At 45.6% G+C, this 12,498-nt stretch overlaps 1 protein-coding gene across 1 annotated transcript in view; it reads right to left on the bottom strand.

The window, feature by feature from the left end:
• MRAP2 (melanocortin 2 receptor accessory protein 2) overlaps positions 1 to 11,987 on the bottom strand; it is a 64,053-nt gene extending 52,066 nt beyond the window's left edge. The window contains exon 1 of the mRNA XM_054491593.2: positions 11,829 to 11,987. The gene's annotated coding sequence lies outside the window, so the exon portion shown is untranslated. The remainder of the gene's footprint in view (positions 1 to 11,828) is intronic.
• Between the last annotated feature and the right edge of the window lie 511 nt (positions 11,988 to 12,498).

Here is a 12,498-nt window from a genome sequence, read left to right as displayed (position 1 = left end):
CATAAAGCTAGTCTCAACTTCTGCTTTTTTACCTCATATCTCAACAATACTATAAGTGACAGAATCATGATTGCAAGGAAAATGCATACTTTCCCCCTCTCCAATAGGACTAAGCACTTGTCATACTCCAGTCAAGCAAAAAAAATCACTTTGTACCCTGACATGAAGCAAAAAATAACATGATCATCCTGCCTGAAAGTTGGTCTCCAAAATAAAATTTCAAACACATCTCACTCCCTTAAAGAAACCATTTTTTCCCTTGATTGTTTGCTATGCTGATGTCTGAAAACAAGTCACGACTTTTAGGAATAGATAATTTTGTAAGAAAGTTGTTTTCAATCATCAACAACAGACTAATGTAAATGGAGAACTTTCGTAATTTGGTGGAATATTTTCTTTCGAGTATTTATTGTGATTTTATTTGATGAGCCAGTCTTATAAAGCCTGACTCCTTTGCACTCTGGGGAAGTAAACATTTTCTTTTCTTTTCTAACTGCTTCTGCCTCTAAGTCTTCCTTTGTCAAAAGTAAATGTAACAATAAACACAGATTGCTACTCTACTTAATTTTAACCCAAGCATATATTACCTACTCTGAGCTGGCACAACTTGCGGGGCCTGCTCAAATGTCAACTGTATTTTGGTTTTCTATTGCTCCTTAAAATACACTCAAGGGATTCATCTTCCCTGCCCTAAAACAAATACTTGAGTAGATCTCATGATGTTTCTGCTCATGCAACAACTTCAAAGTCCCAAAAGAGGCCAGTCGCAGTGGCTCACACTTGTAATCCCAGCACTTTGGGATATGGAGGCAGGAGGATCACTTGAGCCCAGGAATGCAAGACCAGCCTGGGAAACATAGCAAAACCACGTCTCTACAAAAAAATTGTTTTTAATTAGCTGGGCATGGTGTTCTGTGCCTGTAGTCCCAGCTACTTGAGAGACTGAGATGGGAGGATCACTTAAGCCCAGAAGGTTGAGGCTGCAGTGAGCTGTGATCATGCCACTGCACTCCAGCCTGGGCAACAGACAGTGAGACTTTGTCTCAAATGAATAAATAAATAAATAAATAAATAAGAAATATAAAAACCTAAAAGAATTAAAATGTCTAATCTTTGGAAACAAAAGAAACTCTGACCCATTATAACATGAATCTGCCCTATTTCTGCAATGTCCTGCTACATGCTGGTCTCCTGCTCAGGTTGGGGGAAGGTAAACTTTTCTATTTCTCCACCATCCACTCAACTGCTAGCTAGTTTCACATCACTCCAAGATCAAAGCAGGAGGACAGGACTGAATTAACTATCTTCATACCTCACATGGGTGTGTTAGTAATACTCACCTTCCTTCAGCTGGCTGCTCATTCCTACTTCTGCTGCCAGGCGCCCTCGCCCTTAGGCCAGCCCTTCCTCCCATGTGGCCCCATCTGGCTTCCAGATCATCTTCAGACATCCTTTGCCCAACAAACTCTGGGAAGGTGAGTGATCCAGCCACCTAGGCCCCTGTGTGAGCCCCAAATGCAAGAAGCACATGGACAGCTCAACTCACCCTCAAATGGCCCCATTGAGAGGTGACAACGTGCTAGCAGCCCTCGCTCACTCTCAGCACCTCCTCCGCGGTGTCTGCTCTGGCCATGCTTGAGGAGCCCTTCAGCCCACTGCTGCACTGTGGGAGCCCCTCTCTGCGCTGGCCGAGGCTGGAGCCGGCTCCCTCTGCTTGCGGAGAGGTGTGGAGGGAGAGACACGGGCGGGAACCTGGGCTGCAAGCGGCGCTCCCTGGGCCAATGCGAGTTCTAGGTGGGCGCAGGCTCAGTGGGACCCGCCAGCCCTGGGCAGTGAGGGGCTTAGCACCCGGGCCAGCAGCTGCAGAGGGGGCATCGCATCCCCCAGCACTGCCAGCCCACCTGCACCATACTCAAATTCTCGCCGGGCCTCAGCCGCCTCCCCATGGGGCAGGGCTCAGGACCTGCAGCCCGCCATGCCAGAGCCAAGCCCCCCACCCCCCACCCCGTGGTGGGCTCCCACGCTGCCCAAGCCTCCCCCATGGGCACCACCCCTGCTCCATGGCGCCCGGTCCCATCAACCACCCAAGAGCTGAGGAGTGCAGGCTTGTGGCGCGGGACTGGGGGGCAGCTCCGCCCGTGGCCCTGGCCCGGGATCCACTAGGCAAAGTGCTGGGCTCCTGAATCAGGTGGGGACTTGAAGAACTTTTATGTCTAGCTGGAGGATTGTATATGCACGAAACAGCACCCTGTGTCTAGCTTGGGGTTCGTGGATGCACCAATCCGCACTCTGCGTCTAGCTAATCTGGTGGGGACTTGGAGAACTTTTATGTCTAGCTAAAGGATTGTAAACACAGCAGTCAGCACTCTGTGTCTAGCTCAAGGTTTGTAATCACACTAGTCAGCAATCTGTGTCTAGCTCAAGGTTTGTAAACACAACAATCAGTGCTCTGTGTCTAGCTAATCTAGTGGGGACTTGGAGAACTTTTATGTCTAGCTGGAGGATTGTAAATGCACCAATCGGCACTCCATATGTGTCTAGCTTGGGGTTCGCGGATGCACCAATCAGCACTCTGTGTCTAGCTCAAGGTTTGTAAATGCACCAATCAGCACCCTGTGTCTAGCTCAAAGTTTGTAAACGCAACAATCAGTGCTCTGTGTCTAGTTAATCTAGTGGAGACTTGGAGAACTTTTTTGTCTAGGTAGAGGATTGTAAATACACCAATCAGCACTCTGTGTCTAGCTCAGGGATTGTAAATGCACTAATCAGCACCCTGTCAAAACGGACCAATCAGCTGTCTGTGAAACGGACCAATCAGTTCTCTGTAAAATAGACCAATCAGCAGCATGTGGGTGGGATCAGATAAGGGAATAAAAGCAGGCTACTAGAACCAGCAGTGGCAACGCGCGGGTCCCCTTCCACATTGTGGAAGCTTTGCTCTTTCCCTCTTTGCAATAAATCTTGCTGCTGCTCCCTCTTTGGGTCTGCACTGCCTTTATGAGCTGTAACACTCACCGTGAAGGTCTGCAGCTTCACTCCTGAAACCAGCGAGACCACAAACCCACCAGAAGGAAGAAACTCCAAACACGTCCGAACATCAGAAGGAACAAACTCGGGACATACCATCTTTAAGAACTGTAACACTCGGGGGGGAGGAGCCAAGATGGCCGAATAGGAACAGCTCCGGTCTACAGCTCCCAGCGCGAGCGACGCAGAAGACGGGTGATTTCTGCATTTCCATCAGAGGTACCGTGTTCATCTCACTAGGGAGTGCCAGACAGTGGGCGCAGGTCAGTGGGTGAGCGCACCGTGCGCCAGCCGAAGCAGGGGCGAGGCATTGCCTCACTCGGGAAGCGCAAGGGGTCAGGGAGTTCCCCTTCCAGGGGTGACAGACGGCACCTGGAAAATCGGGCCACTCCCACCCGAATACTGTGCTTTTCCGACGGGCTTAGGAAACGGGGCACCAGGAGAGTATAGCCCGCACCTGGCTCAGAGGGTCCTACGCCCACGGAGTCTCGCTGATTGCTAGCACAGCAGTCTGAGATCAAACAGCAAGTCCTCAGCGAGGCTGGGGGAGGGGCGCCCGCCATTGCCCAGGCTCGCTTAGGTAAACAAAGCAGCCTGGAAGCTTGAACTGGGTGGAGCCCACCACAGCTCAGGGAGGCCTGCCTGCCTCTGTAGGCTCCACCTCTGGGGGCAGGACACAGACAAACAAAAAGACAGCAGTAACCTCTGCAGACTTAAATGTCCCTGTCTGACAGCTGTGAGGAGAGCAGTGGTTCTCCCAGCACGCAGCTGGAGATCTGAGAACGGGCTGACTGCCTCCTCAAGTGGGTCCCTGACCCCTGACCCCTGAGCAGCCTAACTGGGAGGCACCCCCCAGCAGGGGCAGACTGACACCTCACACGACCGGCCAGGTACTCCAACAGACCTGCAGCTGAGGGTTCTGTCTGTTAGAAGGAAAACTAACAGAAAGGACATCCACACCAAAAACCCATCTGTACATCACCATCATCAAAGACCAAAAGTAGATAAAACCACAAAGATGGGGAAAAAACAGAGCAGAAAAACTGGAAACTCTAAAAACCAGAGTACCTCTCCTCCTCCAAAGGAACGCAGTTCCTCACCAGCAACGGAACAAAGCTGGACGGAGAATGACTTTGACGAGCTGAGAGAAGAAGGCTTCAGACGATCAAATTACTCCGAGCTACGGGAGGATATTCAAACCAAAGGCAAAGAAGTTGAAAACTTTGAAAAAAATTTAGAAGAATGTATAACTAGAATAACCAATACAGAGAAGTGCTTAAAGGAGCTGATGGAGCTGAAAACCAAGGCTCGAGAACTACGTGAAGAATGCAGAAGCCTCAGGAGCCGATGCGATCAAATGGAAGAAAGGGTATCAGCCCTGGAAGATGAAATGAATGAAATGAAGCGAGAAGGGAAGTTTAGAGAAAAAAGAATAAAAAGAAACGAGCAAAGCCTCCAAGAAATGTGGGACTATGTGAAAAGACCAAATCTACGTCTGATTGGTGTACCTGAAAGTGACGGGGAGAATGGAAACAAGTTGGAAAACACTCTGCAGGATATTATCCAGGAGAACTTCCCCAATCTAGCAAGGCAGGCCAACATTCAGATTCAGGAAATACAGAGAACGCCACAAAGATACTCCTCGAGAAGAGCAACTCCAAGACACATAATTGTCAGATTCACCAAAGTTGAAATGAAGGAAAAAATGTTAAGGGCAGCCAGAGAGAAAGGTCGGGTTACCATCAAAGGGAAGCCCATCAGACTAACAGCGGATCTCTCGGCAGAAACCCTACAAGCCAGAAGAGAGTGGGGGCCAATATTCAACATTCTTAAAGAAAAGAATTTTCAACCCAGAATTTCATATCCTGCCAAACTAAGCTTCATAAGTGAAGGAGAAATAAAATACTTTACAGACAAGCAAATGCTGAGAGATTTTGTCACCACCAGGCCTGCCCTAAAAGAGCTCCTGAAGGAAGCGCTAAACATGGAAAGGCACAACCGGTACCAGCCACTGCAAAATCATACCGAAATGTAAAGAACATCGAGACTAGGAAGAGACTGCATCAACTAACGAGCAAAATATCCAGCTAACATCATAATGACAGGATCAAATTCACACATAACAATATTAACTTTAAATGTAAATGGACTAAATGCTCCAATTAAAAGACACAGACTGGCAAACTGGATAAAGACTCAAGACCCATCAGTGTGCTGTATTCAGGAAACCCATCTCACGTGCAGAGACACACATAGGCTCAAAATAAAAGGATGGAGGAAGACCTACCAAGCAAATGGAAAACAAAAAAAGGCAGGGGTTGCAATCCTAGTCTCTGATAAAACAGACTTTAAACCAACAAAGATCAAAAGAGACAAAGAAGGCCATTACATAATGGTAAAGGGATTAATTCAACAAGAAGAGCTAACTATCCTAAATATATATGCACCCAATACAGGAGCACCCAGATTCATAAAGCAAGTCCTGAGTGACCTACAAAGAGACTTAGACTCCCACACATTAATAATGGGAGACTTTAACACTCCACTATCAACATTAGACAGATCAACGAGACAGAAAGTCAACAAGGATACCCAGGAATTGAACTCAGCTCTGCACCAAGCGGACCTAATAGACATCTACAGAACTCTCCACCCCAAATCAACAGAATATACATTTTTTTCAGCACCACACCACACCTATTCCAAAATTGACCATATACTTGGAAGTAAAGCTCTCCTCAATAAATGTAAAAGAACAGAAATTGTAACAAACTGTCTCTCAGATCACAGTGCAATCAAGCTAGAACTCAGGATTAAGAATCTCACTCAAAACCGCTCAACTACGTGGAAACTGAACAACCTGCTCCTGAATGACTACTGGGTACATAACGAAATGAAGGCAGAAATAAAGATGTTCTTTGAAACCAACGAGAACCAAGACACAACATACCAGAATCTCTGGGATGCATTCAAAGCAGTGTGTAGAGGGAAACTTATAGCACTAAATGCCCACAAGAGAAAGCAGGAAAGATCCAAAATTGACACCCTAACATCACAATTAAAAGAACTAGAAAAGCAAGAGCAAACACATTCAAAAGCTAGCAGAAGGCAAGAAATAACTAAAATCAGAGCAGAACTGAAGGAAATAGAGACACAAAAAACCCTTCAAAAAATAAATGAATCCAGGAGCTGGTTTTTTGAAAGGATCAACAAAATTGATAGACCGCTAGCAAGATTAATAAAGAAAAAAAGAGAGAAGAATCAAATAGATGCAATAAAAAATGATAAAGGGGATATCACCACCGATCCCACAGAAATACAAACTACCATCAGAGAATATTACAAACACCTCTATGCAAATAAACTAGAAAATCTAGAAGAAATGGATAAATTCCTCAACACATACACCCTCCCAAGACTAAACCAGGAAGAAGTTGAATCTCTGATTAGACCAATAACAGGAGCTGAAATTGTGGCAATAATCAATAGCTTACCAACCAAAAAAAGTCCAGGTCCAGATGGATTCACAGCCGAATTCTACCAGAGGTACAAGGAGGAGCTGGTACCATTCCTTCTGAAACTATTCCAATCAATTGAAAAAGAGGGAATCCTCCCTAACTCATTTTATGAGGCCAGCATCATCCTGATACCAAAGCCTGGCAGAGACACAACAAAAAAAGAGAATTTTAGACCAATATCCTTGATGAACATTGATGCAAAAATCCTCAATAAAATACTGGCAAACAGAATCCAGCAGCACATCAAAAAGTTTATCCACCATGATCAAGTGGGCTTCATCCCTGGGATGCAAGGCTGGTTCAATATACGCAAATCAATAAACGTAATCCAGCATATAAACAGAACGAAAGACAAAAACCACATGATTATCTCAATAGATGCAGAAAAGGCCTTTGACAAAATTCAACAACCCTTCATGCTAAAAACTCTCAATAAATTAGGAATTGATGGGACGTATCTCAAAATAATAAGAGCTATTTATGACAAACCCACAGCCAATATCATACTGAATGGGCAAAAACTGGAAGCATTCCCTTTGAAAACTGGCACAAGACAGGGATGCCCTCTCTCACCACTTCTATTCAACATAGTGTTGGAAGTTCTGGCCAGGGCAATTAGGCAGGAGAAGGAAATCAAGCGTATTCCATTAGGAAAAGAGGAAGTCAAATTGTCCCTGTTTGCAGATGACATGATAGTATATCTAGAAAACCCCATTGTCTCAGCCCAAAATCTCCTTAAGCTGATAAGCAACTTCAGCAAAGTCTCAGGATACAAAATCAATGTGCAAAAATCACAAGCATTCTTATACATCAATAACAGACAAACAGAGAGCCAAATCATGAGTGAACTCCCATTCACAATTGCTTCAAAGAGAATAAAATACCTAGGAATCCAACTTACAAGGGATGTGAAAGACCTCTTCAAGGAGAACTACAAACCACTGCTCAAGGAAATAAAAGAGGATACAAACAAATGGAAGAACATTCCATGCTCATGGGTAGGAAGAATCAATATCATGAAAATGGCCATCCTTCCCAAGGTAATTTACAGATTCAATGCCATCCCCATCAAGCTACCAATGACTTTCTTCACAGAATTGGAAAAAACTACTTTAAAGTTCATATGGAACCAAAAAAGAGCCCGCATCGCCAAGTCAATCCTAAGCCAAAAGAACAAAGCTGGAGGCATCACACTACCTGACTTCAAACTATACTACAAGGCTACAGTAACCAAAACAGCATGGTACTGGTACCAAAACAGAGATATAGATCAATGGAACAGAACAGAGCCGTCAGAAATAATGCCGCATATCTACAAGTATCTGATCTTTGACAAACCTGACAAAAACAAGCAATGGGGAAAGGATTCCCTATTTAATAAATGGTGCTGGGAAAACTGGCTAGCCATATGGAGAAAGCTGAAACTGGATCCCTTCCTTACACCTTATACAAAAATCAATTCAAGATGGATTAAAGATTTAAATGTTAGACCTAAAACCATAAAAACCCTAGAAGAAAACCTAGGCATTACCATTCAGGACATAGGCATGGGCAAGGACTTCATGTCTAAAACACCAAAAGCAATGGCAACAAAAGCCAAAATTGACAAATGGGATCTAATTAAACTAAAGAGCTTCTGCACAGCAAAAGAAACTACCATCAGAGTGAACAGGCAACCTACAAAATGGGAGAAAATTTTCACAACCTACTCATCTGACAAAGGGCTAATATCCAGAATCTACAATGAACTCCAACAAATTTACAAGAAAAAAACAAACAACCCCATCAAAAAGTGGGCGAAGGACATGAACAGACACTTCTCAAAAGAAGACATTTATGCAGCCAAAAAACACATGAAAAAATGCTCACCATCACTGGCCATCAGAGAAATGCAAATCAAAACCACAATGAGATACCATCTCACACCAGTTAGAATGGCAATCATTAAAAAGTCAGGAAACAACAGGTGCTGGAGAGGATGTGGAGAAATAGGAACACTTTTACACTGTTGGTGGGACTGTAAACTAGTTCAACCCTTGTGGAAGTCAGTGTGGCGATTCCTCAGGGATCTAGAACTAGAAATTCCATTTGACCCAGCCATCCCATTACTGGGTATATACCCAAAGGACTATAAATCATGCTGCTATAAAGACACATGCACACGTATGTTTATTGCGGCATTATTCACAATAGCAAAGACTTGGAACCAACCCAAATGTCCAACAATGATAGACTGGATTAAGAAAATGTGGCACATATACACCATGGAATACTATGCAGCCATAAAAAATGATGAGTTCACGTCCTTTGTAGGGACATGGATGAAATTGGAAATCATCATTCTCAGTAAACTATCGCAAGAACAAAAAACCAAACACCGCATATTCTCACTCATAGGTGGGAATTGAACAATGAGAACACATGGACACAGGAAGGGGAACATCACACTCTGGGGACTGTTGTGGGGTGGGGGGAGGGGGGAGGGATAGCATTGGGAGATATACATATGTAACTTACCTGCACATTGCGCACATGTACCATAAAACCTAAAGTATAATAATAATAATAATAATAATAATAAAAGAAAAAAAAAAGAAAAAAAAAAGAAATAAATAAGCTTAATTTAAAAAAAAATAAAAATAAAAATAAAAATAAAAAAAAAAATAAAAAGAAAAGAGATTGTACTGTAAAAAAAAAAAAAAAAAAAAGAACTGTAACACTCACCGCGAGGGTCTGTGGCTTCATTCTTGAAGTCAGTGAGACCAAGAACCCACCAATTTCGGACACACCATCACTAGCTTTGGGATGAAGGAAGTAAATCTACTCAACAAAGCCTCCTTGCTCAACCCTCATCTTATTTTTCATTTTGTTTATTTAAACATTTCTTCATATTCCTTTGCATGATGAACCCTCATACTCTTGAAGTAACCAGTGGGTTCAAGAGTTATGGAGAGGTTCTCATATATCTACCTTGATATTTCATTTAGGAAAAAAAGCCAAAATAAGAAAAATTAAAAAAAAAAAAAGACTAGACAGCAAATGACACAATGAGGCATTATCTGGTAATCTTCCAAATATCATAGCTTGGTATAATAATAGTTCCTTAAATATATTACACAAACATCATAAGAATATTGTTCTTCCAATATTTTTTGTACTCCAAGTAACGAAAACATTTCCCTTGAAAGCTAAAAAGGACAGATGTGATATTCTCTTTATACAATTTGAACTAATTTAATATGTTTGATAAAAGTTATCTATGAACTGTAGCTATCAAAAAAAGGTCACAGATAAATAATGCAGAGATGAATTCTGATTGGCAAAATACCTCAGCATCTGGGGGCCAAGAGAAATGGGGAGGAGGAAGTGAACACCTTTCCAGAATATGTTGATGACATAATCTGCAAGGTAAAAGATGACCCCCACTGTGACCAGAGTGGGGCTAGCTCAGAAGGCTGAAAGGGGGCAGCTAGCGATGGGTATGAACACTCACGCAGAGGCAGCAGGATCAGCAACGCAGAACAGGACACATGCATCACCAGCTCGCGCTTCACAAAACAGTACTTTCCCTTGCTCCTGCAATGCACTCTGATATCTTATCTTTCTTCCTCTTGGCTTTCATGTTTTAAAAACCGCTATTTGAAACTCACTAAACTGATCATTAGCCTAATGAGTCATAGCCCACATTTGAAGATAATGGATACAGCACACCCTGATCTATAGCCCAGTAGATTGCTAGAAAAGGGAAGGGAGTTGGTTTGGCATAAGTCTTTGTAAATGCTTCCCTAGGTAGTTTTGAGCTATCTTAAAGAATTTGTTCTAGAATGTTGCCAGGATTCAATGTTTCCCTCGTTTGAAAAGTCTCCTGGGTCCGTTCTCATCTCTCATACCTGCACAAAGATGACTGTAACCGCTTTCATTACTCTAGGACGTCTGCCATTTGGGCTTTGAACAATCCAGTCCAGTTTCGGGCTTTGAGACCCTCTTTAAAGGGTTTAGGCTGGCCTTCTCATTTTGAAAAGAAAGATACAGACTGAAAGCAACTCTTCCTTTTCCTATCACCTGTTAATATCATCTATTCTTCCATAAACACTGGATGATCTTCCTCATAAGAACAAAACTCCCTGTGGGTACCCCAGCTCATAGTGGCCTCTGGCTTTCCTGACCTTATCCTTGCAGGCCCACGTCACTCTCCTGCACCTGTTCTTGGCTGTGTACCCCATGCAATGTACCTAAAGGAAACTAGACTCTCAGTCCTAGCTTCCAGACCCCTACTCCCCACTATTACTTAACTGGGGGAGTCACCTTGGAAAACGTATTTAATATCGCAATCTAATTTTCTCCACCTGCAAACTGAAAATACTACTGTTTACTTTTGGGGTTTTCGTAAGAATTAATTTATGCATGAGAGTTCCCCTCTCTCCTCTCCCTGGACACATTCCCTCAAGCTTCCTTTGCCTTCAAAACACCAGTGTTTCACTGTTGTCAAAATATGCAGAGTAGTGGCTGAGATTCTGTGCCATCTAACATGCTGTGAAAACCACAACGCCTCCAAACAGGTTTCTGCAGAGACTACTCTTTGCCTTCCTCAATTAATTACACAGAAAGGATGGGAAAGGCACAGGGCACGGGGCACGGGGCACCGGGCGCGGGGCGGGCGGGGGAGCGGGGGCGGGTTGCGGGGTGGGGCGGCGGGGAAAGTGTAAAACCCCTATTTCCTTCTAATCAGTAACACGACCTGCGAGCAGGCTCCCCAGTCCAAACAAAATGAATGAGCAACTGTCAAGCCAGGGATCATCTGAGAACCCTGCCCAATGCATGGGATGGGGGGCGCCCGGGGCCAGGAGCCAGCACATTTCCCCAGCCCAGGGGGGCTCTCTTAGTTGCAGGGCACCAAGGCGGCAGGAGGGCCGCAGCAAGGAAAGTTTTCTCACCAGCGGGAAATGGTGTGCCTCGGGCGCTGGGGCCCAGCGGAGGGGAGGAAGCCCACCCAAGCCCCGAGCGCCGCCGCTTCCAGGCTTTTCGGACGCCCAGCGGCGTCCACACGCACATCAGCGGGCTGCCGGGAAGGTTTTAAACTTGGTGCTCTCCACGGGGTCCACACTCTTCCCGTGGGCGTCCTCACACCCCAGTTCTCCTCCTCCCACCCCATTCTCCAGCCCCTCTAAACTAAAGACTGCCCCCAAACCCAAGCAAGCCCTGCCTTGACCAAAGCTGCACGCGCCCCGCACCCAGCTCCGGGGCTTTGCTCGGCCCTGGTCGCCCTGTCCCGCCCATGGTTACCGGCTGGCTCGCCCCGGCCCGCGGGCTTGGCCCTGGTTCCGGCTCCTGGCTCCTCCGAGGTGCGCGAGCGCCGCCGCCGCTGCCTCCCACCGCCCAGGGCCAGGCGAGTGGTTCCTGGATCCCAGGTGCGGCGGAGACGCGCGCTCCCGACCCGCAGCGGAGGCGGCGCGGGGCGCTGGAGCCGGGGCTGCAGCGCGGGAGCCGCCTCCCCAGCGCGAGGCCGCCTTGGCCAAGAGGAGGTGAGCTTTGCAGATCCCTTTCCTGCTCACTTTGCCCCTCCGAGTCCAAGTCAGAGCCTGAGTCAGAGAATTCTTTGCCACCCCGGGCTCTGCAGTGGGTCCCTCGAGTCAACTTTGGGTAACAGGAGGAGCTCATTAGCGGAGCGAGAGGGAGTGGGGTAGCATGAATCAAGGTTTATGAAAAATCGGCAGCATTGAGTTCAAGTTCAGTAAGGCCAGAGCCGCCCATAATGTGCTGCTTAAATTACTACCTCGATTTTAGTTTCTCTTCCTGCCCACTGGTCCAGGTGTCAAAGGGCAGTCAAACGTTCAAACGGGGTCCCAAAGGGCTAGCACTGGGCCGGGAGTAGTTTCAGCATAGCAGGGCTGGCTCATCTCTTCCTCCCTTGAGTCCATGTTGCATGCCTGGCATTGGTCTGGGAATACAGATG

The sequence above is a fragment of the Pongo pygmaeus genome, chromosome 5, assembly GCF_028885625.2.
Source record: "Pongo pygmaeus isolate AG05252 chromosome 5, NHGRI_mPonPyg2-v2.0_pri, whole genome shotgun sequence".
Classification (NCBI taxonomy): Eukaryota; Metazoa; Chordata; class Mammalia; order Primates; family Hominidae; genus Pongo; species Pongo pygmaeus.
The sequence above is the reverse complement of the archived record's forward strand: the minus strand, read 5'-3'. Positions and strand labels throughout refer to the sequence as shown.